At 42.4% G+C, this 27,194-nt stretch overlaps 1 protein-coding gene across 4 annotated transcripts in view; it reads right to left on the reverse strand.

Moving 5' to 3' along the window:
• ccdc85cb (coiled-coil domain containing 85C, b) overlaps positions 1-27,194 on the reverse strand; it is a 44,517-nt gene that overhangs the window by 15,021 nt on the left and 2,302 nt on the right. The gene's annotated exons all lie outside the window — the stretch shown is intronic.

A 27,194-nucleotide genomic window follows, 5' to 3' on the forward strand; every position in this document is an offset into this window, starting at 1 on the left:
ACCAAAGTGTAACCAGTGTCAAGTAAGATCTCTCTCATTGGTTCACTTTGCTGCCATCTTTTCACAAGTAGAAAAGTGATCCATCTCCCAGGACCTGAGGGTAGACAGGAGTGCAGTATTTCTCCTACCATTATATTGGGAGGGGGCGGCTCGAAGGTCAAGTAAAAAAAAAATATATATATATATATTTAAAAAAAAAAAGATTTTTGGGGCTTTATTGTAGAGATAGGATAGTGGATAGAGTCGGAAATCAAGAAGTCATTTAAAGATACCTTTCCAATAGAAAAGGACAGCTGTCATTAAAAGTAACACATGAACACCAAGATTCCTTCAAGTCGTCGTGTCGCCATGTCCCCACCCCCCCAACGCTGTGCACCTAAGGGAAACACTGGGAGTGAGTGACAGCAGCACCCAGCAGGTCCTATCTGTGTCCGGCTCTTTGACTTTACAGCACGGCCGGCTGCAGACAGTGCCGTCAATCGACTGTTTAGACAAGAGGAGGAGTCTGCAGAGGCCAGAGCTGGTAATCCTCTCTTTCTGCCTTGTGACCCTCTAATCTGGATTCATCTGCTGGCCTGACCTGCAGCCAGATCTCAATCCGATTAGGTTGAAGGTTCCTCGGTCTTCAGTCAGCGCCAGCAAACTCAAACAACAAAGAAAGGAGCCTTAGGAAAACAGGGAGGAGGGGAAATCAATGTTCATTGCTTTTTTTTTTTTTTTTTTTTTTCCTCCTTGGCAATGTGGATATTTAGATTACTTACAGAGATTGAGATCTCGCCATCAGTAATCCAATAAACTCAAAAATCCTCCGAGTCTGTCAGGATTATTTTGTATCTCCTTAGATCTAATTAATCAAAAATCCAGATAAGCAATCAAATATAAATATTGATATGTAACTCAAGTGGGCTCTATTGAACTAGAAAAGCTACGAGTGTTGGAATTCCACCGTAAGTCTGAGTCTTCACATACCAGAACACTACGTCTCCCGTCCTCTTCCCCATCATTAAGCCTTTGATGTGTTATAGGGGGTTATGTTAAATCTCAGAGCGCATCACTCCAGCATCACACATGACAAGATTAAGTGGTCCTGCTTAAATATGTGCAGATCTTCCGTGGGAACATGCACAAAACGCCCAGACACCTCCCCCCCAAACACACACACACATGCTGCACGCACGCAAAGAGCCGGGGGGGGGGGGGGGGGGGGGATCTGCAAGGAGAACCCAGCCGTCACCCTCTCTCTCTCAAACACCCGGCTCCGGAGAGTCATCCTGGTGGGACAGAGGGGGTCAGCCAATTAAACTGTTCCTTGTCTCCCCCTGCCACTCCTCCATCCTTTCATCCATCCTCCATGCCTTCGGCTTCACATTCCACATCCCAGTGAAGCTGCAGGAGAAGCTACAGATGAGGCAGAGCATCTCATATCACACAGCCACAGCGAAATGATTACTGTCTACTGCATCTTCCCTTTTGTACATAACAAGCGCCCAAGGAGAGGCCTTTATTTCATATGCAGAACCTGAATGCAATCTTAAGGGCTGATAAAGAGAATAAAGGAGAGTCTAACTGAGCAGTAAACAATACAGAAAGAGACGCAGACACACAGGGGGGGGGGGACCTTGTCCTGCAACGCACAAGGAAGCTATTTTTACCCCCTCACAAGTGTTGTTTACCCAATGAATCGGCCGCATGTGAGAGCTCTTAATGTGAAAGCCTGTGTGTGTGTGTTGGCGTGCACGCAGGACAAAAGGTGACGCAGACGGTGGCGCGAGTCCGTCCCCCCCCCCCACCTCCCCGCGCGTCACTTTGTATCACGTCAGTGCGGCTGTGACCCACTTCCAGCGGCCACTCCCTCCTTCACTGCTCCCTGTTTCCCTCTCTTTCCGTTTTTATCACATCCCTCTGTTTTTACTTTTCCAGCCTCTGCTTTTCTTTCCTGCTCGCAGTGAGCAGCTATTTTAAAGCTGATCTGTCTGTTGACTCAGCTTTCTCGGAAGTTAGTTCTCATTCCTTTAACAGGAAAAGTTAAGCAGAGCGAAATCAAACTCTTGCAAATTTTGTTGCACTCCGCAAAAAAGGTTGTGACCTTAACTGGTCCTTCTTTGTACTCCGCCGAGCTCCAAACATCCCCCGTCCCCATCTGTCCATTACAGATCACTCAGCCTCTGCAGCACGCCAAAGTTACTCACACTGTTTGCACATTTCTCCAGATAGTTTTACCACCGCTGGAAATGAAGCGCAAACTCCATCCAAAAACAGCAGAACCAACAATCCAAAAGAGAGAATCTTGAAGAAAGAGAGTATTTTAACTTGTCCAGATATTCCCAGATCCTTCCCCCTGTATCACACAGGCCTAATATGTGAATGAAGTTTGCCCTGTTGTCATGGTGATAGAATCCATATGTGATATGGTTAATAGACCGGTAGTCATTGACTTTGGTCAAATTTGTTTGATAGTAATAATAGACTTTTTTTTTTGGAGTGAACAGGGAGGTTTGTTTTTGAAGTAACTAAACCCTGTTACATCTGGTTCTATTTTATAGCAGTAGACTTCACTAAAAGTCCACAACAAAACACAAATGATGTACCAAAGCTTGACACATGACTCAGTATTCTACACATAAAACATTGCTTTTTCAAAACTTTTTCTAAACCCAAAATAAGCCTCATTGTTTCCTCGTGTATTTACAACACAGTGCGTCTAATCAGCACTTGTAAATCGTCCCCAACATGTTTTTCTGTTTACTCCTATTCAGGTAATGTTTACTGAAAACTTAAGTGCTGTTGAGTTACAAGAAATATTATTTCGAATGCAAGTATATTTTTGAGACCTTTTTATAAACTGGGGTCTTCAGTTGGAACGAGCAGGCTTGGGGCTGAGAGCTTCAAAGAGGCTGTGGAAGTTAGGCAGTATCGACTGAGATGCAGAGTCAGACTCTGTTTTTTTTTTTTTGGGGGGGGGGGGGGGTTTGGTCTTTTCATTGGATTTGTTTACCGTAAAAAAGATAATGAATGCTTCCAGACATATCCTCTGAATGTTACACAAAATGAATAGAAACCAGTGGCTGTCTAGAATAGTAGAAAACAACAACATTCATTCAAACATTTGTTTGGTACAGCTTTGTGATTCTGTTGAGAGTTCAGTGTGTTAAGGTTATTTTAAATGAATGTGCTGAAACATAACAAACACTGTTATGGTCCTTAAGGTGCATGGCTGTCCAAAACCATATACTACATACTCAAAATATATACACTGCATACTAACCCAACCATTAGTATGTTATTAGCAACATGCTAAAATACGGGTCAAGCGACACAACGTACTTTCAGTCCGAGCTCCTTACGATGAGCTAGCATCAAGCTAACTCAACCATAGGTCTGTAAATACAATTCAACAACAATAAGCAAACATTGATTACTTTTACCACCACGTAGTCATTCTAATATTATTTGGCAACATGTGAAATGCATTTCAGCACAAATCTTTTATTTTAAGCCGCTATAGTTGGCTGGCTGGTGAGCTCTGCTATTGGATAGTCAGAGAGCCGCAGTGCATTGTGGGGCGGTTTAAAACGAACCAGTGTGCTCCTGTTTCATACTTTCAAATTCTGGCTGATCTAGTATACGTCCAGGTATTTCTCGCATACACAAAATTGCATACTCTGATTTCAGATCATAATACATGCTCAAAGTGACGTCACATTTAGTATGAATAGTATGAAAGTATTGGGTTTCAGACAGCCTGTGCCGAAAATATTCTGCAATGCAGTGTCTTCCTTACAATTCTAGTTTGATTTCCATCTGTTCATTTGTTCTTCCTCTCCGTGCCGCCCTCTCTATATATGTGTCAGCTCCCAGTATGGGGCAGTGGGTGGGACTGAGTTTATTGGAGGTCAATGCAGGCCACTGGATTTTGGGGCAAACTGGGGAGGTGCAGGCAGCTCGTGTTGCACGCTTGCTGGTAAAAAAAAAAAAAAAAAAAAAATCTGCTAGATTTAGGATGGCTTGTGTTAAAAATAGGCCGCACGTGTAAATTTACACTGTGCATTGAGCTGATACTGCCGGGGAAAGTTACAATTAGAGCAAAGCCCACTTTCAAGCTGTTGACTCCAAGGTTTTTGCTACATCAAAGAAGCTTTGGTAAATTTGTGTGGTTAAAAAGGACCAGGCTTCCCTTATGTTTTCAAGTCAGATCCCATGGCCTATAGAAGCCTGCAGTGAATTGAAATCACTCTGCTTTTATTATTCCTGGCTCGGCTCTGGCTTTCATCTCCTATTCACAGCTGTATCACAGCGTTTAAGCATGGAGACATGGATATTCTCCCAGCAATGTGTGTGTGTGTGTGTATGTGTGTGTGCTTGGTATGAGTAAGTGCTTATATGTGCAGCATTTGTAAGACAGGGAACGCATGTGGGATGCATGGCTGAATGTATGTGCAAGTGGGAGAGAGAAGCAAGAGGGTTTGTGCCAGAAAGGGGATTTTCAAACCCATCTGGGATTACACTGTATATATATGTGTGTGTGTGTGTGTGTGTGTGTGTGTGTGTGTGTGTGTGTGTGTGTGTGTGTGTGCATGCGTGTAGTTTGTGTGCTCAAGGCAGGAGGTTGGGTCAATTACCTCAAGATGTTGAAGAAAGAGCAGAAACAGTCTCTCTCCTTTTCTTCACCAACACCCAACGCAAAGTACATTGAATTCCATGAAATCTGACCTCACCCTTTCCAGAAAGTCTCATTTATCATACGGTACAAACCTCTCCGTGTACCAGCAACTTAGAAAAATCCTGATACAAATCAGCAAAACCTGAGGCCCATCTTTAAACTGGGAAAAGGAGGGAAAGATGAAAAGGGAAGGGGTTGATGAGGGGGAAAAGAAACAAAGAATGAGAGAGGCAACACTGCCTCCAGACAGACTTTGGTGAATGTCATGTGATCCAGGTTTGAAGGAAAGGAAAGGATTGTTCAGCAATGTTCAATAGGCCGAAAACATTTAAGATTCTCAATAGATACTGATGAACCTGGTGATGCCCCATGTTACCTGTTAAGTCTGTTTAGCAGTCTGAACCCAAAGGTATTGGATTATTATCCAACGACTTCAAACTGAAAATGTAAACTGTTGGAAGGTCATAAGAGTGGACAAACAACCTGTTTTCATTAGACTTTGCTGTCAAATTGGGCGGCAGTAGCTCAGTCTGTAGGGACTTGGGTTGGGAACCGGAGGGTCGCCGGTTCGAGTCCCAGTGCGGACCAAATATGGAAGTTGGTCTGGTAGCTGGAGATGTGCCAGATCACCTCCTGAGCACTGCCGAGGTGCCCCTGAGCAAGGCACCAAACCCCCTCCCCACCATCAGCTCAGGAGCGCCCACTGTGGGCAGCTCCGTCACTCTGACATCTCTCCCCTTAGTGCATGTCCATAGGATCCTGTTTGTGTGTATATACTTCAGCCTATGTGTGTGTTGCATGACTACAGAGTGTGAAAACTGAAATTTCCCCTTGCGGGGATCAATAAAGGTTAATCTTCTTCTTCAAATGTTTGGCTTTGCATCAGCAGAAAGAAATAGAAAACCACAGTCCAAACATATCTGTAGATACCAAGTATCTCTATAACAGCTTCATTGACAAACATTTGGAAGATACAAGACGAAGCTGTGAGGGTCTCAACTGCTGTTTTGAGAGTTTGAACTGTTTGATTTATCTCTACCTTCATGATGTTCGTACAAGATTAGGCTGTGCATGCCAACACACACCAAAGAAGCGCAAAGGATTGATGTGTCTGAACACATGTAGGTAGGTTAGTGTTACAAATTGCAAGTCTCTATTGATCCGTTGCACTTTTATCTTTAACAGCAACCTTCAGCAATGTGTGTTATCATGTATTTGCTTAGCCTGTGGGTGCCTCCTTTTGCTCGGCCCGCCCAGCGCTCAGTCATAGCTAGGGCTAGGCTGACCACAGCAACAGAGACGAACAAGTTAAGTGGGCACCCATGCTGCATTAATGAGGGGGATGGCAGAACCTGGCAACCCAAGCACATGAACCGCAGGCCCCTGGAAGGGCTTCAAAGGCTCACCCTGGCTCATCAGCTGGCAGGGAGCTAACCCCATCTGACAAGACATGGCACCCACTCTGAGAGAACGCTCCTTACCTCCCCACGCACTCTCTGCTGTGTGTGTGTGTGTGTGTGTGTGTGTGAGCGCGTGGGTGAGTGTGCATTTGAGAACGCAAAACATGTTTTTCATGTGCATGTGAATGTTTCAAAGTGTGTGTGTCTCTAGGTGTGATAACAACACAGTATTACTCCATGCCTGAAGAGAGACGACCCCATGCTGAGCATGAGTGTGAAAGTGCCAAATGGATTACACTTTAAAAGGACGGCTTGTGAGTCCCAACAACTCTTAAACACTGACCAGGTGAATTCAGCAGAGCTCCATAGCAACGAGGGAACGGCTTTGTCAGATTTGAACTCACCACTGAATTCATTTTCCATTTTGATGTGAAGTCACAGGTCGTTTGAGATATCATCTGTGTCAAACGCAGAACTGCTAGAAGAGATTTCGCCTCGCGGAGGTTTTAGTGGATTAAATATTTATCACCATTTAGTGTATCATGCTAGTACAATAGTTTAGTTGCTTTTTTTTTGCTGCTTGCTGCTGCAGTTAAAACAAGACTGCTGATTGGCTGTGACTGGACCTTGGACATTGACCACAAACAGACACGTAGTATACAATGGAAAGTAGGGATGTAACGGTTCACTAAACTTATGACACTATAAGATTCACGATAATGGGTTCACGATTTATTTTACAAAACGAGACTGAAGACAAATTATGAGATGACTGAAAAAGATTCCTTTCATTTTTTTGATGAAAACACTAATGCACCTCGTAATCTCTTTGGTTCTTGCACTCGTTTGGGGCGAGCGGGGCGGCAAACCCGCTTGTCAGTGTGGTTTTGCCTTTTAATGCTTAATGGTTAATGTTTCTCGCAACAAGAGGATGTGATTGGAGCTCCTCATTGGGGTGTCAGGTTAATCGCTGCATCATGTTGGTTGTGCCATTTGTGTAGTTCCCTGTCTTCTTGCAATATTTGCACACAGATTTTGTCTTGTCTGTTATCTCCTGTTATCCAATCAAATCCATACCCAACGTTATGTCCCACCCTCTATCTTCTGTTTGGTTCTATCCTGTTTGAGTTGGAAATATGTCGCGCTTTGGTACATAGATACCCTCAAAGTTCTGCTCTATGGGGACTTTACAAATATTGAAAATGATGTCAAATACTGACACCAATACCAGTATCCGTATGGGTTGCAAACATACTGACAACAGCTTTGGTAGTGGCACGAAATACTGATAGATAAGGTGCTGAACACAGAAAGTGTATATGCTTTTTGTATTCTGCCATTGGAAATTTTCTCTATTTGGCCAAATAGGCTCCCACTTGTTTCCTATTTCCTGTACCCAGGCTGAACCTCATTTCCTCTTCTATTCTCCAAGTAAATCAATCTGGATTAAACAGTGGGAAGTTGATGTATAATCACTATTGACTTAATCTAATTACACACAATAACCACTGCATGTTTTCTATGTAATTACACCCACATCAGTCTTTTAAAGTAATGCAGAGGTCAGCTGTGGTTCTTTAATGCACCAGAGGCTGTTAAGTGTCGATTGAGTGGAAATTGAAGACCAGTGTTCATCTCTCGTGTCTATTTATCGATCAGCCTGTCGGGGTCCACAGTGGAGGAGACAAAGAGAGGGACTGAAGGGAGAAGAAGCTTATTTATAGGTTCACAGTAGACAGTAACACAGACATGTGTCTCGCTGCTATCACACATCCTGTCCGGCAAAGTGATGCATCTCTCTCTGCTGTCGCCTCATCTCGTCGTCAACACTCATGCAGGGGTCAGCGGACGTCTTTACGTGCCTGCAGCTGTGAGCGTCACTGAAAATGTGTCCATGTACATGTGATGTTAGCGTTCATCCGTGATTAAGTTCATATCAGATAATGTGTTACTGGGATTTATTAACAAGTCCACTCATTATTTAAATATTATTGGATATTTTTAGCTTGACTAGGGAAAATTAAATCACTATTGCATCATATATGAATTATAAAATAACAATTGAAACAACGTGGCAGAGCTCATTTGATGCTTATAAAGTTGGTCCCCTCTGCCCTTAATCTTTTGATTAGGCTAGAAGAATAGCAATCTGGCAACCAGTTGGGTTTAATCCCCGGAAATCAAAGCTGTGGGCTTATGTTTGGTCAACATCCTTAATTACTGTCAGTATATGCGTGCGGTGGTATTCACTGAGAAACCAAAGAAAAAAAACAAGATTATTCAGATTTGGAGATGTATTGGCTATAATTTATCTTCAGGAATCAAGTCAGATATGTTGTGTTGCAGATAAGCTTCATTAAGAAGCTGGGAACACTTATTGAACAAATGAATGGACAATATCAGGACAAGCTATGTTTAAAGCCTGTTGGTAATGGGTCATACTTATATGGTTCCTTGGGTGTCGCAAGAGTCCATTAAAGCCAACTGGGATGGCTTATTAAGACTATCTACAGGGAGAAATATATATTCTTCACAATGTTTTTTTACTTTAATTATAAATGAAAGGCTTTTCGACTGTTACACACTCAGTGACAATCATGGCCCTTGACATTTAAAGTCAAAGGTCGTAACTCTTCACTGGTTTAGGGATGGGACGGTACATACCACTGGATCATTCAACCATTTAAACTTTCTATTCTCTTGTCACACACTGTGGAATAACTAGGCTTGTGCGAAGCAGTGCTGACAACTGTTTAAACTAAATTCAGTATCAACCGTCATGTAGATCAGGTTTTTTCGTTGTAGAGATCAAATGTGTTTAAAAAGGATCCCTTATGAATATTTACTTGCTGGTTAAACCGAAGTTAAATCGTGGCCTTTTCTACAAAAACATGAAGAAAATGTCAACCAAAACAGCAATTTAATTTAGCAGATTTGTGGCCTATAAACATCTGTATTTCGTCAACATGACACCAATGATAGGCTTTCCAGAAGATGCCTAAGCGATGGATGGTTGTGCCTCGCAAAGCCCACAAGCCACCACAGTGTGTAAACAAACACCAGAGGGCATTATGGGTAGGGAAAGTCATCCCCCAGCCCTTGGCCCTCTTTAACCTCATTCCTCTCCCTGTTACCACGGTTTCCCCACCACAAACCCCATAGCAACCTCATTTGCATGAATCTGCATACCGCCCCGCTACTTTAAAGGCCCGTCTGAGTGACTGCTGAGCTGGCAAAGGTTGTGCTTATGTAAGCACGGTCTAATAGGGAGCAGTTAGATGGTAAATACAGAGACTGGTATAACTCCCTGAAACCCCTTTATTATCGGACTCTGAAAATCCCCATGTGCCATGTGGTTTCTGATGCAAATATGCAAAGGGGGTTTCTTCCAATTCGGGGAAAATAACCTTTTCTTTCCACTGACATCATCTAGTGGTTTCATTACTGTTCACATGAATAATGACCGCCTCTGATTTTATTCTAATGCAAATCAGAGAGAAAGGCAGAGCAGGCCAGATTCAACTTGTGGTTCTGCTATTTAATTCAAGTGCTGACAAAATCCAGGTTGTTTTGGATCATTTTTTGTCTCAACAAAGAATGACCTGTGACAACAGAAACAAAGTCCTAAATTGCTGTAAAAAAAAATACAAGTGAGACCTATTCTTTACCGCCATTCAAATGAAATGTGTGATAACTAGAGTAGTTAAAGCTCTCAAATAGAACGAATCGGAGACTCAAAACCCCAGTGTCATCCGGAGCTTTAGCAACTATTAACGTGGCACTGATGGATAAAAGGGATCTCAGAAGAGCTATTAGCGCAGTAATTGCCACAAAGAGAAAGACATCTTACGTAAGAGCTGCCCAGATAGACAGTTATCTCATCCCTTCCACAGCTAAAATTGGATTGAAGTTGGACCACAGTCCCATAGCCTTTGACTCGGCCCGACAGCAGCGTTTTGAGATGTGGTGAAACTAAGCGAAGGCGACAGCGCAGTGGTTGGGAAAAGAGGCCATCAGAAAGGAAACAGGAGAGTGAGCGCGAGAGGCGATACAGTGGGAGTAAGGAGACAAGAGAAACTGTAAAGACAGGACAGAAACCGGCATCATAACCGAGGGAATTCTATTACATCCCATTATGAGTGCTTAGCACTGGCTTAAGGCTAGACTGCGTAGCTTCATCCAGGTCTCCACTACAATCGAGAACAAGGCTAGCCAGGAGTCATTATCCACGTCACCGGATTTGTCCCTTGAGAGTTTTTCCGACTCCAAATCACATCGACCCACTGGCGAAAAGTGACCAATGTATCTGGCTTTGAGTGGCAAACTTCCTCATCCTCTTCTGCAGGGCAGAACAATCTGAAACATATCCAAACAGGCACATGGTGCTAACACGGGCTATTTTTAACCCCCTTAACATGAAATCTTCTTGTAAGACGCTGCAGCAGCAAAGTAACATTTTAATCTTCTGAGCGTCTACACACATAAACACACACACACACACACACACACACACACACACACACACACACACACACACACACACACACACACACACACATTCCCTTTTTCTGTGCTGAAGTTGAGCAGCTTCAGGCAGAGAAAGAGAGTAAGCACATGTGCCCCCATCTATGTTTTTGACTTCTTCAAGATGAAGTGGAAGAGTCAAGTGAGCGTAGATTTTGGCGACCTTTCAGAGTTAAAGTTAGTGAGCCCTGACGAGCAAGCTTCAGGTCCGGGCTGAGTGAGGGTCTCCACAGAGAACATGTGTTCTTTAAACTTGTCTTCTGTTTGATCAGAGCTGACAAGCATTCCAAAGCTGTCTGATCTCGTGGGAGGATTGTTGTCTAATTGTTTCCCATTTAAAATGGACCTGGAGCACAGCGTGCCCTCTAAAATGATGTTTGTCTCTTTAACATTCTGTATCCAAGCAACCTTTACTCTAACACCTGGGCAGAGCACTGGAGGGGAGTTGATTTATAATTAGTCAGAGAAAAAACAACAACAATCTAATCTAATCTAATGTGCCAAAAACAGGTTACGCTTTTTAAAATGTCCTAGTTCCCCCTTGTTACATTTTTACATATTGGATGATTCTTTCTCCACAAGTCACATATTATACTTATCTAATTCTATGGCAGTTTTGAGGAGAAAAGTAGACTCAGAATAGCTAAAAAAGGTTTAGTGAGCATACTGAAGAAAAGTTTCTGAATAGAGTTTGGAACACTTTATTCCACATTGTTTTATTAATTGTTCCAGTACAGCACTTTCTTTGCAGGATAAAAAAAAGAGGGTGGACTCACTATATTTCCCACAATGCAACACTGATGGTTGCAAAACAATTACTTTAGAGATCATCTTGAACTCAGCCTTTAAAAAGCCATTTCATGCCATGTTTCAGAGGTGCAGTTGTTTCTTTTATAAAGTTCAAGTTTCAAGTGACATCCACCACAGAATGTATAATAAATAATAACAGTGCAGCATGTTCATTCTCAGTGTGCCAATTGAACTTTATTTGATTTCATTTATAATACTAACATGTAGTATGGAATTAGGTCACAGCTGGGGACAGAGTTTGGGAGGATTTAGGAGGTTCAAAAACTTAAGGGAATACATGAAGACATGTTGACTGATTGCTGACAGACACACACACACACACACACACTCATAAACTGTGTACATGCAGCAAGTGTGTCAGTGCTCTACAAAGTAAAAAAAAAACACAATTAAACAAGCTGCTACTCAACCTAATACAGCTCCAATTAGATTGTGACTAATCTAACCACTTAACATTTAATTGCAGATAATGAATGGCATCATCCTTCAGTTGTTCTACACATATTTTATTTTTCCTCCCAAAGGGTCATAACTGCTGCTGCTGCTGCCCATGTCAAACTAGTTTAAAATTTAGGGCATCACATTTATCGGATGATGGAGTGGATTATGGCATTATATATGTCCTGTAGTCCAGTGCATAGGGAGGGCTTTAAATGTCATTATACACGGGACTAGAGTATATTATGAAGGCCCTGACCCAATATCTGCTGCTACAGCACAGAGACGCTCCATCCCTTAATAGGCCTAAAGCCCACCTCTGACTTTATAGCCATTTGGTTTATTAGTGTAGCTTGTAGGAGGCAAAACAACACACACACACACACACACACACACACACACACACACACACACACACACACACAAACAGAGGGGACAATCACAGGAACAAATTCCATTAGGAGACTATCAGTTTATAGCCAGATGGTTAACCTGCCCTGAATCAATCTGACGAAGACCACAGTACAGCGGGACTCCATTTCACACATACACACACACACACACACACACACACACACGTATAAAAACCTCATAAAGCCTAATGGAAACTCATCAACCGGTAATTTTATTATTCAGGACCTCCCTGACACCCCATCGTCAGGTCGTCAAGCCACGCGTACTTCTCACTTTATGATGTATGGCTATAATTTACACTGCAGGGTGGTTACAGAGGCCGTTTGGTTTGATACATCCTTGCATCATATGCAACCTCATCACTCAAACAGGCGAACCCTTTGAACATTTTCGGGGGTCTGGTTACCATAAATGAAATACAAAACAGCAAAATGTGTTCCCAAACTATAAACTAAAACTGTTTGTGACAGGAAAATTACAGCTGTGGCTGACGCTGATATGCTGCCACTGGGATTCAAGAAACCACTGAACTGCCGGAGAGTGTTGAATCAAGTATCAGGCTACTGGGTAAATACTTTACAAGAAGGGAACATATGATGAATCTCGTAAAGCTGGTCCTGAAAGGAGTAATTCAAGAAGCAACATTCAGACCAATTTGTGAACTACATCGAGCTAACTGGGTTGCTTGAATAAAGCCCTGACTATGAACTTTTGAGCAGACTTTGTGAAATGTGCATATTTTCTCTCATTAAAAGAGCGAGATAAGAAGACTGGGGCCACTCTCGCCCTTGCATGCTAAATCAAGGTCTAAAGTTATATCCAACAGCTTGTTAGCTTAGCATAGCAAAGCTTAGTAACAGGTTAGAGGGAAAGAGCAAACCTGACTCTGTTCATAGGTTTAAAAGTATAGCATATTGTCTGGTAATGGTCCCTAGCCTTCTGCAAAGGAAACAAACACACCCAGTGCACACCTACCCCTCTAAAATTGTGTCTATGATTCAGTTTTGGTAGAAATGTAAAAAAAAAAAAACAGCAGCTAACGTGTAGGTACAAGTGTTCCTGAAAGGGCTAGGGAAGTGTGGTCAAAGCCAGGCTAGCTGTTTTAAGTGTCCCATTTCCCAAAAGTTGAACAACTTCTTTAAAGAAGTTGTTCAACTTTTGGGAAATTTGCTGTGTAGAAATTGTAGAAATGATATTACAAGTTAACTGTGGTGCCAGCAGATGGCTAGCTCAGCTTTGGTCAGCAGGGACGCTTAAAAACAGCAGGTAAACAGCTAGCCTGGCTTTGACCACACTTCTCATCCCTAGCCCTTTCAGGAACACTTACTGCTTGGACTGACCAAACACCGTTGGAGTTTGTTGATGTCACCTTCATACTCCAAACCACTCCTACTTGCGCTTGAGTCAAAAGGCAGCTAGACTTATTTAAAGTCCAGTTGCCTTCTGGATCAAGCCTTGAGTTACCATGACCTTGATGACTAACCTCCACGGATTCAATATTTTTTGAAGCCATATTCTTCATATCAGAGACAACAAACAGGCTGGTTAATATGCAACATACCATGCAAGGCCATAGACATTTAACGATGTGTAATATTACATCTTCAATGCGTTAATGTGTTATGACTAATGCTCCAAATTTAAAATGTTCTTTTTACAGCTTATTTTTGTTGTCAGGCGAACAGCCAGTGCTTCTTTCCCCTGAGGCTGTTGTCTTCCTAAAGTCAGCAGGCAGACCTCCTTTTACCAGAGGAACCTTTGCCTCAACAGTGAAAAGGCAGCAGATATGAGTCGCCCACCCAAGCAGGACTACCTTTCCCTTAGACAGCACAGGTGGGTCAGATGCTGCCTGGCCTCCATTGTCTATCGAAGAGGCCAACTGTCCTTTGGGAGCCGCTGTGTGTCAGCTCACATTAACCGTGAGTGACACAGATCAGAAGAAGCCAGCTGTGACCAGGTGCTCCCTCTGGATCAATGGATGTTACTTACAGACTGACGGAGAAAAGGAGGGCGGTCAAGAGTAAAACCAGGACAGAAACTGGTTGGGAAACAGCGGTGGATGAAGAGAAAGTGTTACCAAGGAAAAATGGTGGAAAATTTTCGGCTTTGAAAGACAAATATAGAGAAATTAAAGTGATTCTGAATTTGTAATGAAGGAAGGTTTAAGAGTGGCCAAATCAGAGCTAACTTGCTCCACAAAAGCCTTTGCTATTTTATGCTGTTTTGCACATGGAGGGATGTAAAACCTCTAATCATCTTACTGAAAAGCTCCAGATTAGCAAATAGGAACATATGCTAGCTCTTTGTCATTAACTTCAATCTGTTGCTTAAAAAATTGACATCATTCATAATTTTCAACTTGTTGAGTTCTTCTATTAAGAGTTTTACTGTTTTTCCTCATGTGGGAATATACGTCATGCTTAGTTTTACTCCCTGGTGACTGTTAATTGCCCTGAAATGTGAATGTGTTATTTTATGTGTGTCAGCATTGTGGTAGACTGTGGATCCAGTTCCCTCTAACTGTGTGCAAGATAAAAAGCAGGTATAAATAGGAATGGATGGATTATTGATTATGCAACATCTGGTGTCAGCAGTGATGAAAACAAAGATTCAAGCCTGACTTTGTGATGATAAAACAGGGGCTTATAAAAATGTAAATTCTTGCAGGCTTATGGATTGCGTTGGCGTATTACCACATGTGTTGCAATGGCTTCATTTACGTTTGTAGACAACATCATGTGTCCTTTGTCTGAACTTGTGGATAGCATAGAAATGTATAAATAATGGAAAACACAACACTCTCCCACATCTCTCTGAAATATAAACTCCTGACCCGTCTCGCACATGTTTCATTCCACATCTAGAATCCCACAAAGCAGTTCATCAACAGGGTATGTTCACAGATACCGACGTCTGACTTACATAACCAAACGCGCTGTTTTTTTTATAACAACGTAATGGTAATATGCTGGACTCTCTTTGGCTTTTTATCCAAGTTCCTGTCAGCACGCTCTTCCCGTTTGACATTCCCCACAACAATAAAGGCAGAGCAAGTTCCCACCCAAGAGCTCTGAACATCTGCATCGTTGCAATAATCCCAATTTCACAATCAAGGATCGCAAATTGAAGACCATAACTCATAGCAAAACTGTAAATACTTCAACGTCAGACCACCACTGAAACATGTGAGAATAGAGAAGCATTTAAGCACCTGGAAATGCGCCAAGTTGGATCAGTTGTGGAAAAAAAACACTCAGAGTAAATAAACAGGTCTATAGAGTTTTGAATAGAGTTGGGCCTGTTGGATTAAGCTGCTGGAATGTGGAGAGGGAGTGTACAGTTTGTTTACCTTTGTGTTTGCACTTCTAAGCAAGAAATGCACAATTTATTTCTCAGTTTCAAAGTAGACCCAGATAGTCAGGGACAACATTCATTTCTGTAAAAACTAGTAGATCTTTTCAGGTTAAGGAATCTACTTTTTTTTTTTAGTAGAAAACTTCCAGATTTCGTACATAAAATATTGGTGGTTCCAGTATCAGTCAAAGTTTAAAGTGATAGCAGCTCTGTGAGTCAAGATAAAAATTGATTTCCCTGTTGAAATATTAACTTCCCTGAAAAGAAAAGTGTGAAAAGTGAGCTACTCAGTGGTGTGTTATCTGGCCTTTAGTCTTTTTAACCCCCTACCTCTTGACAGAAGCAGCTGATGTTTCAGGGATGCCAATTTCCAGCTGTGCTATCCATAAAATGACATCCTCCTTTTCTTTCTCCCCTTACATCTGCTTTGCCTTCCCTATTCACTTTTTTAACAAATGGTGTTTTCAGTTTTTACGCTGAACTGCCTGTGTGAACGCAAATGACTAAAGTTTTCACCCAGACTTGTCCCCGGTAGCCCCCTGGTAAAATGTTCAGCGTGAAGTCTGGGTGAGCAGCAGGGACGTGTGATGCAGCGTTAGTTTTCTTTCTGTTCTCTCATTCTCTTCCAACCTTTACCCTCCATAACCCTAACCACCATTCCACTTCTCCTTATCTCACCTCTCCCTGTACCACGTTTGGACTGTGCGCTCCTCATTTCTCAGATTCCACTTCTCCTCAGCGCTCCGTCAGCTTGGGGCCACTGATGTGGGCTCCTCTTAAACCTCCTCCGTCAGCCTTTCCACCCGTTTGGTGAACCGCACTGCCATGACTGTGGTAAATACAACATCAATACAAAGGGAATCGGTTCCATGCTTCTGCTTTCATTCTACTTGGCGGGCTTTTTATGATACTTTTCCTTCATCCACAGGTCAATTATTAACCTCTGCATGGAAAAATCAAACTGGACCTTTCATCTTCTGCTGTGCTGCTGAATGAATACTGCAGCATGTGGAGTATGAGTTTGGAGAATCACTAAGCCATTGCACATGGCAGCAATCTCCCTCTTCATCCTTTTATACTTAATGCCTACTGTTTTTGTTTGTTGTACATGTGCACGGTACAAGACGGCCCTGCAGGTCCACAATTTCCTAGAGGGGGAACATAAATCCCTGGATCGAGACGCATTCCTCTGCAACAAGAGCCAACTTGTGTAGAAGTCCCCCAAACAAAAAGAGTGGAACTTGACAGAGAAAATTTATTAACACGGTAGGAATTCACAGAGCTGAAAGAGGCGCAACAGTGTAGAGAAAGCGCCGTGTAGCACACCCCATAATACCGAATAAAAGGGTATCCTAGCAACAAGCAAAGGCTGCTTTCTCTGTGCTGTCCTCTGTTGCTCCTGGATCTTCAATCTTGCATCTTTCTTTATTGTCTCCTCCAAGACCTCTCTTTCTTCTTAAACTTCCTGTTGGGACACCCTGTTGCACCCTAATAAGTGCACTTTCATCAAGTCTGCATGCCATTTAACAACGTTATGTGTCCTAAAGGGTTTAAGAGCTAAGCCTTTGTTCATAGAGTGCATATCATACGCAGGGCTACGTGCCATGTATTTAAAAGAGCGGTGGGCCGAAATACAGCACTGGATTCTGCTCCTCTATCCTTTCAACAGAGAAGCCCTCCCCTCTAAACCCTCGGCCATATTTCAGAGTGTAAAAGCAGCATCGATAGATTCACTCCCGAACATCTTTGGTCCACTGAGAGGAATAAGACAAAGAATATACGGTAGATAACCGACTGGAAATCATCTCCTTAAAGCCCTCTTGGCAGGCTTTGGGTAGTCAATTATTAATTTCAGGATTGAGATTAAAAAAAAAAAAAAGGTGATGGATAGCTTCTAAGACAGCCACAAGTCTAAGAGGAATAATCAAAGAAATGCATGATGCAATGTGTGGATGGGTTCAATGAGTTCACTCATCAGTCTAACATCATGCAGACATCATTAAAATCATCACAGCTGATGTTTCAAAACAGTCTTACTCTGGCTCTGATGTGCTTATGGAGAGACCCCGAGCAAGAGTTAAAAGGCCTTTGCAGCCCTGCAAGCTAGCGCCTGGTTGAAAATGTGCTGATGTTGAACTGTCCAAAAACAGCAGCGGAGGAGTGGAATAGTGTGAGATCTGAACTATAGAGGCCACAGTGCTGGAGAGGAGAAACGGCTGTAATTGACTGTCAGAAACGTTGTCTCCTCTCAGCGTGTGAGTGAGAAGAGTACGAGTATGCTGCGTGATGCCCCTCTAAAGATGAATAACTGGCTTCATTTGCCTCATCTGATGCCGAACAACTCTCTACCAAGCTCTAATGGCCTTCTTGACAAAACTGACTGCAGTAGAAGCATGGGAGAGTCGCATCTCTTTCCTCTACTTTAAAATGTGATTAAATCAAAGTCTCCATATCAACACTGCTATTCAATTCTCCACCAATCAGTCTCTCCAACACATCTGCTTTTCAAATCAATCACTGTGGCACACCAGTGTGTGTGATCAGGGAATTATGAGCTGAAACTCTCAGGGAGCTAAAGAGGATTTAGGGAAACCCAGGAACAACTCCAGAGTTTTAGATAATCAGGTAGACATCCCTTATGGTTGTTCCAAGAATGTTAACACTAATACCTCCATGAATTTCATATCAGGGCAAATAAATGAAGGGATAAATGCATTTGGGTTTGAACCAACCTTCGATCCTTTTATTGAGCCTGCAGTTTGATATGGTCAGCTTTCAACTCATCATTTTCATCTGCTTTCACCTAAGCGCTTTATGGTTGTGACAGCAACACTGGTGGATTGAATGCTCTGTATTTGGCAGGGTTCAAATAAATTGTAATTTTGAACAGATAATAATAATCCAATGCCAAGTTAAGTGGGTTTGTCCCAATGGGTTTCTGATGGAATTTGTAATGGCGATCAGAGAGTCCCTGAGGATTCTTACTGAGCAGTACAGCTGAAACACATGAAAAACTGATAAATCTTTTCTGGTTAAATATTTAATGTTTGGGGGAAAATTCACAGCAATTACTTTTTTTTTTTTCCCTTTCTTTTTTTTTATCAGAGGAGATATTTGACCTTCTGGGGATTTGCCTCCTTTTATCAGCTAGATGCCCTCTATACTATTTGACCGAACAGAGGACAGAAATACATTTGAGGTTAAGTGTGGGCTGTACAGTAAGTGTAAGGAAAATGTGCTCTACAGCAAAGCCTGAAGCTACCTGTGATTGTGCGAGACGCAGCAGTTATTGTAGTAAAATGCTAACCTTAACATGCAAACGTGCAAACAAACCAACAGTTGATAGCATCTTCATAGGGTTCATGAATATTCCTCCAAAAAACCTTCTGTGAAATAACATATGAATTGATTATTAATAATTGACTAGCTGCTTTTCAGATATTTCATTCTTAGCCAAGAGGTGAAATGACTGACCGTCCAACAAACCTTCTGACATCTCCACCCAAAAGACAATTCTACTAAAGTTTCTAACAGCAAAGGAAGAGATTGTTTTGTGAAAAGAATAATGTTCCTTTTTCATGAGGAAACTCAAGACACTTGGGGCAAATGTTAATAAAACTTGTTTAATCCACATACACTGTTCTTTTATTCAAGTGTCTTATACTGTGTCTGCTGTAAAGCACTTCAACTCCTGTTGTTTTTAAATGTGCTGTTAAAGTAATGTGACTTAATGAACCGTAGCTACTTTCCAATGTTTGCCCACCTACCAAGTCTTCTAAAAGTTCAGACAGACATTACTGAAACTATTTTTTCCCCTCCATCTTTCTAATGTAACGTGGATAAAAATATTATACACTAACAGATGACCATGACTGGATGGGAGGAGGTAGGTTACATTTAACTCCCCTGACTAAGTCACCTCCTCCACTGTAACACAACACTCATCATGTCCATGTTTCCACTTGTATGTCAGTGAATTCTTTACATGTTTCAAAAATCATTTCAATCTGCATTCATCACACAAACACAACACAAACCAAATCCCCTTAGATTGATCACTTGTCATACATAACTTTGGAACTATTGCTTCTCACTCGGCTCTAAGCGCCAAGATCAAGTCAAGAGAAATGTCTTTCTCAAGCTCTATCCCAAACCAAAACAGGTACATGTTTTCCCAAGCTACACAGTCTAGTCTTGGCACTTAAAACCAGCCTGCAAGAGGAAATTAGCCTCCAGACCAGCAGAGTAAGGTTACCTGAAACCATCCAAAAAAAACTTCCTGAGGATAGGCCGACAATGTTGAGACTGTAAAATTCACTCCAGATGCTTGAGCCGACCGTCAAAACGACACATTATCTCATCCATCTAGAGGCTCCACTGCCAGTGGGATGATTTTGTAAACACTCCTGTTATGTCTCAACTATTACTTTGAAGTGATCATTCAAGCAACCAATCAAGTGATTCAATATTTCAGTATTGCAACAGCACAAGAGATCTTTCATCATTTTAAACATTTGCAAAAAAATTAAATCTAGGATTTATGTCTCTCAGCTTGAAAACTATGATGCCTTTCCATTTGGGACTAACCAAAAGTGGTGCCATGCCTGTAATTCAAGCGGCTCAGCACCAGTAAACAATCTATAACTGTTAAACTACATGTTAAAGTGAGGTGACAGCACAATCTAAATCCAAGCAAGGTGAAGACATCTGCTGACTCCAGTCTCCAATGTCACAGCAACCTGACGCAAAGAGCTGACAGGCAGAAAATCCAGATGAACGCCTTGTTCCTCCCAGGCCTCGAAAGAAGCTGATGAAGAGGTGCTCTGTCGAGGAGTTGCTGACTTTTGGCAACCTGGGACAGTTTTATTGTCGAAGGTCATCGGGTGTGTTGCATAGACAGAAAACAAATTGCTGATGGTGAGTTTTGGTGCAACCCCCAGATGGGTTTTTGACACTGTGCCACCTGAACTCAGACACTCTTCAAACTCCACTCATGCAACTCTAGCTTGCATCTTAATATGTTAGATAAGTCTGACATATATCACAGATCAATATGGGTCTTTCAAGGGGTGCAGATGTGTCAGCTTAGGACAGGCTAACAATGGTACAGACGACAAGCAAAGGTAACCTTGATAACAAAAAACTCAGGTAGACAAAGGCTTTAAGAAATGTTTAATACTGAAATTTTCAACTTTGGGACACTAATACTGAGATTTGAGATTTGGTGGATTAGTAATTTAGATGTTTGGCTTTTCAAACAGGGCATTGTATTTTAGAAATTCCCTGCCATATTGTCATTATCTGATTCTAATAATAAACAATAATCAAGTTCAGTTAATTTGTGATTTTAAAAAAATGCATTAACTTTAGTAAAGGTAACTTTTTTAATATAATGAAAGTTAATTATATCCACAAATTAGCAGGTAGCTTGGACCACGCCCATTTTGTCTCTCATGAATCAGTTATTCAGCTATAGCAGAGACACACACACACACACACACACACACACACACACACACACACACACACGCACAACTGACCTCACTCTGGCTAGCATCATTCTGCATGGGTCATCCAGCATGGAGGCCAACAATGCCCAAACCTATCCCCATCCCCCTATCCCTTACTCCCCTTCGCTTCAGTAACTCTGAGGCTAGGCGTGGGCGCCCTCCACTCGCCCCACTGATCATTGCTGTTGCCTAAGCGACTGAGCAACCCAAGCCCCTCCAGCAGCCAAATGCTCAATGATCAGAAAGGAGGGACATACTTTTAGATCAGTATAGATGTTGGGAATACACTGTCAGAGGAAGTTTGAGCTAAGTGGCTGAAATTGACATATATGACACAAAATGTGTTATAACAACGACATGACTGTTAAAAATCATGTTGAAATTACTTTTCATAAAAGGCATGGGCATTACATTTTGCAGTTTGTCCATATTTATGCATGTGATTCTCAGGCTGGCTCTATAACCTCATTCTGTCGGCTGAGTGTTGTGATGATGGGAAAAAAAAACGGACAGCAGATCAGACAGCAGGTTCACAGGAACCGAGAGACGGAGCGAGCGAGAGATGGGTGCAGATGGAGGAAGAGGAAAAGACTGGAGAAGTGTCTCAGATAAGAGAAGACAGAGGGGGTAAAAGTTCAAAAAGAGACCCAGAAACACACGCTGTAGTTCCATTTCCACCCTCCTCTTTTCCATGCAGTCTAGTTCCTGCTGTGACACTAAGAGGAGAGAGACCCACTTCCTCTTTTGTTTATCCAGGAATGTGGGACGTCCTGACAGGCTTGCTTTCATTGACAGTACACAGCTGAGAGTTCCCCCTGTGGCTCTTTCTCTCAGCCTCTCCAGTGTGTATCTATTGTGTGTGGTGTGTGTGTGTGTGTTTCTATTCCATTATCTGTGTTATCAGTGGGCCAGGCCTCACGCAGGCAGACAGGGTGCTGGGAAATGCAAGCCAGAGATCGCCAGACAGGTCAGCGCTCAAGGGAAACTATCGAACAAAATAGATGACACAATTCAGACTCTGTAGAGGATGCATTTTGTCAAAATCATAATTAAGAATAAAAAAATATCCGTGTCCAAATCAACGTGTCTATGAGTGTCATTTGCAAATGAAACAACTTGTGAAGAAGTAAGTAGCTGAGCATTTTATGGTCAGCTTTTCTGTTAAAGTATAGATGTGAAAAAAGGCCATCAATATATCTAACGCATATTTTAACATGAATCTTTGCATCATGTTAATAATCTAAATTATTTAGTTTCCAAGTCCTCCTTTTTGTTGACGTTGCACCTCAAAGGAGTGATGATGGAGCTGTAAATATTACCATTAGGGTGCGGCTACAAAAAAACAAACAAGTCAGCTTCTTGGAACACACATATTTGAATCTGAGTGTGGACAAACAGGAAATCCGAGACAGACACTTCCTATTCCTGCTTATACACCCTTTTACAGCCAGCAGACATGCCACACAAAGACATGAAACCGCCGCCGAGAGAAAAAACACTATTGTTTTGCTGATGCAAGGGTTTCCTTTGAAATGAGAAAGGAGCTCACACAGAGAAACTCCGAAGTTCACTTTGATAAGATGGCTGAGATTGATTGATGTTTATTTGAAAAAGAAAAAAAAAAAAACTCAAAACGATACTGAAAGTCTGACTTATTCCGACAGAAGAAATCAAACTAGCTGTGAAGATTGTCTTTGATTATCTTAACCTCCATAGATCTTTTAATTTAACTATCAAAAAAAAGGTGTGCTGTGACTTTGAAAGCTACCTTATAATTAACCTCAGAGGAAAACGGCTAAACACTTCACTCAAACAGGAACAGGGATATCGAGTCACTGACTCATTTGAGTTAGCATGATGACACACAGACACACTGGTGGCCAACTGGGAGGGCTGGTTTTACAGTTCCATTGTGAGCTTTTAGGTCACGTCACTCCCCAAGGGTAAAAGAAAAAGAAACAAAAAAAAAGAAGAGTGAGACAGAGAGAGACAAACGCCTCCAAATCAGAGAGGGGATAAAGTTCACAATCACTGAGGCACCTCGTATTTTAAAGACACACACACACACACAGGCAAGGTGCTAATGATCCCAGTTTAAACATGCAATTTTATGAGTGTGGGTTAATTGACACTAATTTAGCCTAATTTGAGCCCAAGAGGTTTACCGGGTGACTCAACAGAGTAAAGACAGAATTCACCAGAGTCAGACAAGTAAAGGGCCTGAGTAAGCTGTCTCTTTTATGTGGAAACAAAAACATGAATCATCTTCAACTGAATTCATTGCGTTGAAAGTTTGATGGTACTTAATCCCTGGTGAATCAGTGACCTATCTGACTGGTTTCTGAGAGCCATGCGTGGCTATAGAGACAGATTTATGATAGTGAAGTGTTAAGGGCCACACTGACATTCTTCACTGCAGAATATTTGGTTCTATGGGATTAGTGATGCAGTGGGAACTAACAGAGCAAGGTGGTGAGCTACTTAAGCAAAGGAGCTAACAGCTCAGAAAACAAGCCGGACCAGACGTACTAGTAGCAGTAGAGCAGCTTCATCAGCGTCCTTCAATTCTTTCCGTGCCATAATGTGTGCAACATGGAAAGAATGATGGTAAATTTGAAATTTAAAATACTCTAAGAGTTTGTGAAAATGCCAGTGCAAATCGTTAAAAAAAAGTGCTGCCATGTTTTGGTGTTATTCTATAGGAGGATGAGTCTGTCCTCTGCTCTATGAAGACCACACACACACACACACACACACACACACACACACACACACACACACACACACACACACACACACACACACACACACACACACACACACACACACACACACACACACACACACACACACACACACACACACACACACACACACACACACACACACACACACACACACACACACACACACACACACACACACACACACACACACACACACACACACACACACACACACACACACACACACACACACACACACACACACACACACACACACACACACACACACACACACACACACACACACACACACACACACACACACACACACACACACACACACGTACTGTCAACATAGCTTGGAGGACATCGTGAATTTGTAGGTCAGAATTTAGTCACTTTTTTTTTTAATGCTGTACTTTAACTATTACAGAAGGGAGGGGAGGAAAAGTCCACTGTTATCTCTTCATTAATGAAGGTCCTCTGTTTTGGTGTGCCGTGTCCATCAGTCAACAGAAGTTGTGTTGAACTAACATCTCACTGGCCTGAGGCACACACGTGGAAAAGCAAACACACCAGTTCGTGTGAAAGTGAAAGATGGGCCCACCAGGGCTGCTTCCATGAGCTAGAACTAGCCTCAGTTTTCCCTGCATAGCTGGACTGAAATCCATTTAGTGAATCAATGATTTATTTAACGCAGGTTTCACTTTTCCATGCATTCGTGTAGGCTACATGTGTCTCCCCATGTGCATGCGCTGACCTAACTCAAATCAACAAGGGTATCAAAGCTGTCAGCCTCCATTGGTTGAAACAGAAAGTTGTTTATTAAATTGGTAACACCATGTGCAAGGACAACTTTCTTAAGCGTCTATTAGAAAAATAAATCCCCCTGCTACTCTTTCAACTGGGGAAAAAGTAGCACAACATGTTGGAGTTAGCCACAGTTGGATAACCACTCTCTCCCTCTCTCTCTGTTCAAGCATAAGAAACCTCCTTCTCTGGCTTTTTTAGAGTCCCTTTACCTGCTGAGTTAGGAACACTCTTCCTATAAAGCCATTTGGCAGCTACAAGGCCAGGAGCATGAATGAGGGTCCGCTTCAGGTCAACAAGCATTATCGAGGATCTTTATCAGTTTATCTGGACAGTGTCAAGGCAGCACTTTAGGGTCTCGCTTGGCCACTTTGTCTTAATCTCATAGAGCTATGCTGAGTCAGTGAAGCTCTGTAGGGGATCCTAATGCATGCTCTCGGTGACAGCATCAGGTTTCAGGGGGTCTTCGACTGGAATTGGGTTCCAGACCACCTAAAGAGAAGGCAGACGTGGAGAAGTCCAGAAATAGGAGTCAACACTAAAGGTTATGAAACCGTGCTATTTAATGTAGACCCTGCTGTTCTCTCTCTCTCTCTCTCTGTTTTATTTATTTTTTAACAGAAGCCTTCAGTCTGCGCACACGCACGCGCACGCGCACGCACACACACGCACACACACACACACACACACACACACACACACACACACACACACACACACACACACACACACACACACACACAGTCCAAGTTAATATGCACACACACAGCTTGTGTCCCCAAAGGAAGAGGATTGGGGGAGGTTGTCAGCCGTGTCAACGCACAAGAAATTCAATTAAGCAGACAGCAGGATGTCTCTGAAACCCAGCCTCCTTGGAGCGCAATATGCCCTCCAACAGTCCCCCACTGCTCCTCCCCCAGGCGTCCCAGCCAACCCCTTACCCTCGCTCAGCCACTCCCCCAACACCATCAAAACCTATTGAAAGACCTTTGCTGGGCCCCCCTTTCATACCCTGTTCCCCCAGTGCCTCTTTTCCCCCTTAAGAGACTCACTTCTAGATGTACTTTCACAAACAATATGAACAACTATCAAAATTGGCATCGAATTGAAAAACCTGGAGCCTCTATACCGGTTGGTTTTACTCATAGGACTACGGCATTTCATCCTCTTCCTCCCATGTGTGTGCGTCTGGCAACCTGACAGATGCTGTTCATTTAGCACTTGTGCGGCGATCCTCAAGCTTGTCTCCTAAATGCCCAGGGGAGCCACTGGCATTTACACAGCATCAAATAAAGTGACTCTGCAGACCGCACACCGCGAGCACATCTGACCTCACAACATGGTCACCCCACTCGAGTTTCAAGCAGCCAAATGAACGAAGCAATGCTGTTTAAAAAATAAAGAAATCATCAGGCCTGTGGAAGCTCTAGTCAAACTTCAGGAAATTAAATTGTAAATCTAAAAATGTTTTCAAGATGTATTGATTAAAAGAAAGGATGAAACACTACCTCTGGGTGCATCCATCCAACTTGTGTAATAGTAGATTTGAATCAATGTAGTAATTGCTTTGTTGTAGTGTTTATTGATCGCCCTCTTGAGTTATTTCACAACACCATCTAAACAGTAGCTCTGTTTTTCTTCACGCATGAAGTTGTTTTCCAATTATCTAAATCCAGAAAGATTTCTGATAATCATCTATGTTTGGGATAAGATAGCAGCGACCTCATTAGCAATGCATTGGTTTTAACAATGCAATCATTTAGACTGGGGTTTTCCCATGCTAGCTGTGTCATGTGTGTATCTTTATGTGTATCTTGCACATCATTGACAATGATGAACACACTGAGCCAGGGCCTCCGGGGCACACAATGTCACACATATCCAGCATAACAGCAGTTTAGAGAGGTGCTGGCCACTGCAGACACAACATTGTTATGTAATGACAGCCAAACACAGCCTAAGAGTGTGCATGTGTGTGTGTGTATGTATTTGTTTCTGGATTCTCTCAGATGTCCCTCAATGCATCCTTGAGCATGTGTTACCTTCACGGATTTGAATCCACAACTTCAGGCATGTCCAGTGAATAATAAGTGACCTGTGTTAATCTGATTTGTAGCAGCTGGCTTTATGCAGCTCCTTCTCCTGACATAAATCAGGGTGGAATAAAAGAAAATAAAGTTTCAATGGGATGGGACATTTTTTCCCCCGATATGAAACAGAATTTATTTTCCATGCCAAACAGATCATGGCAAGTTTTCAGCCAGTGTCCTGGCTAAACAAGGCTTAGTGTCCTCCTGTTCCATCAGGGCTTTTTCATCCGGCTTGGAGCTTTCAGCCGTGTATTTAGGTCTTAAAACAGGGACATTGATTTCTGGTCCCACGCCATGCATTTCAAACGGGCCTCCAGCAGACATGAGAGCTCTTCCACAAACCAAGGACGACGACGATTATCAGCCACCAACCCCCCAAAAAAATCAATTTGCTAGAGCCCCCTCCTTTAAAAGCTATTTAGATAAGTCCTCTTTCTTAAGGACCACAAGTGCAGTGA

Source organism: Labrus mixtus, chromosome 12 (genome assembly GCF_963584025.1).
Source record: "Labrus mixtus chromosome 12, fLabMix1.1, whole genome shotgun sequence".
Taxonomy (NCBI): Eukaryota; Metazoa; Chordata; class Actinopteri; order Labriformes; family Labridae; genus Labrus; species Labrus mixtus.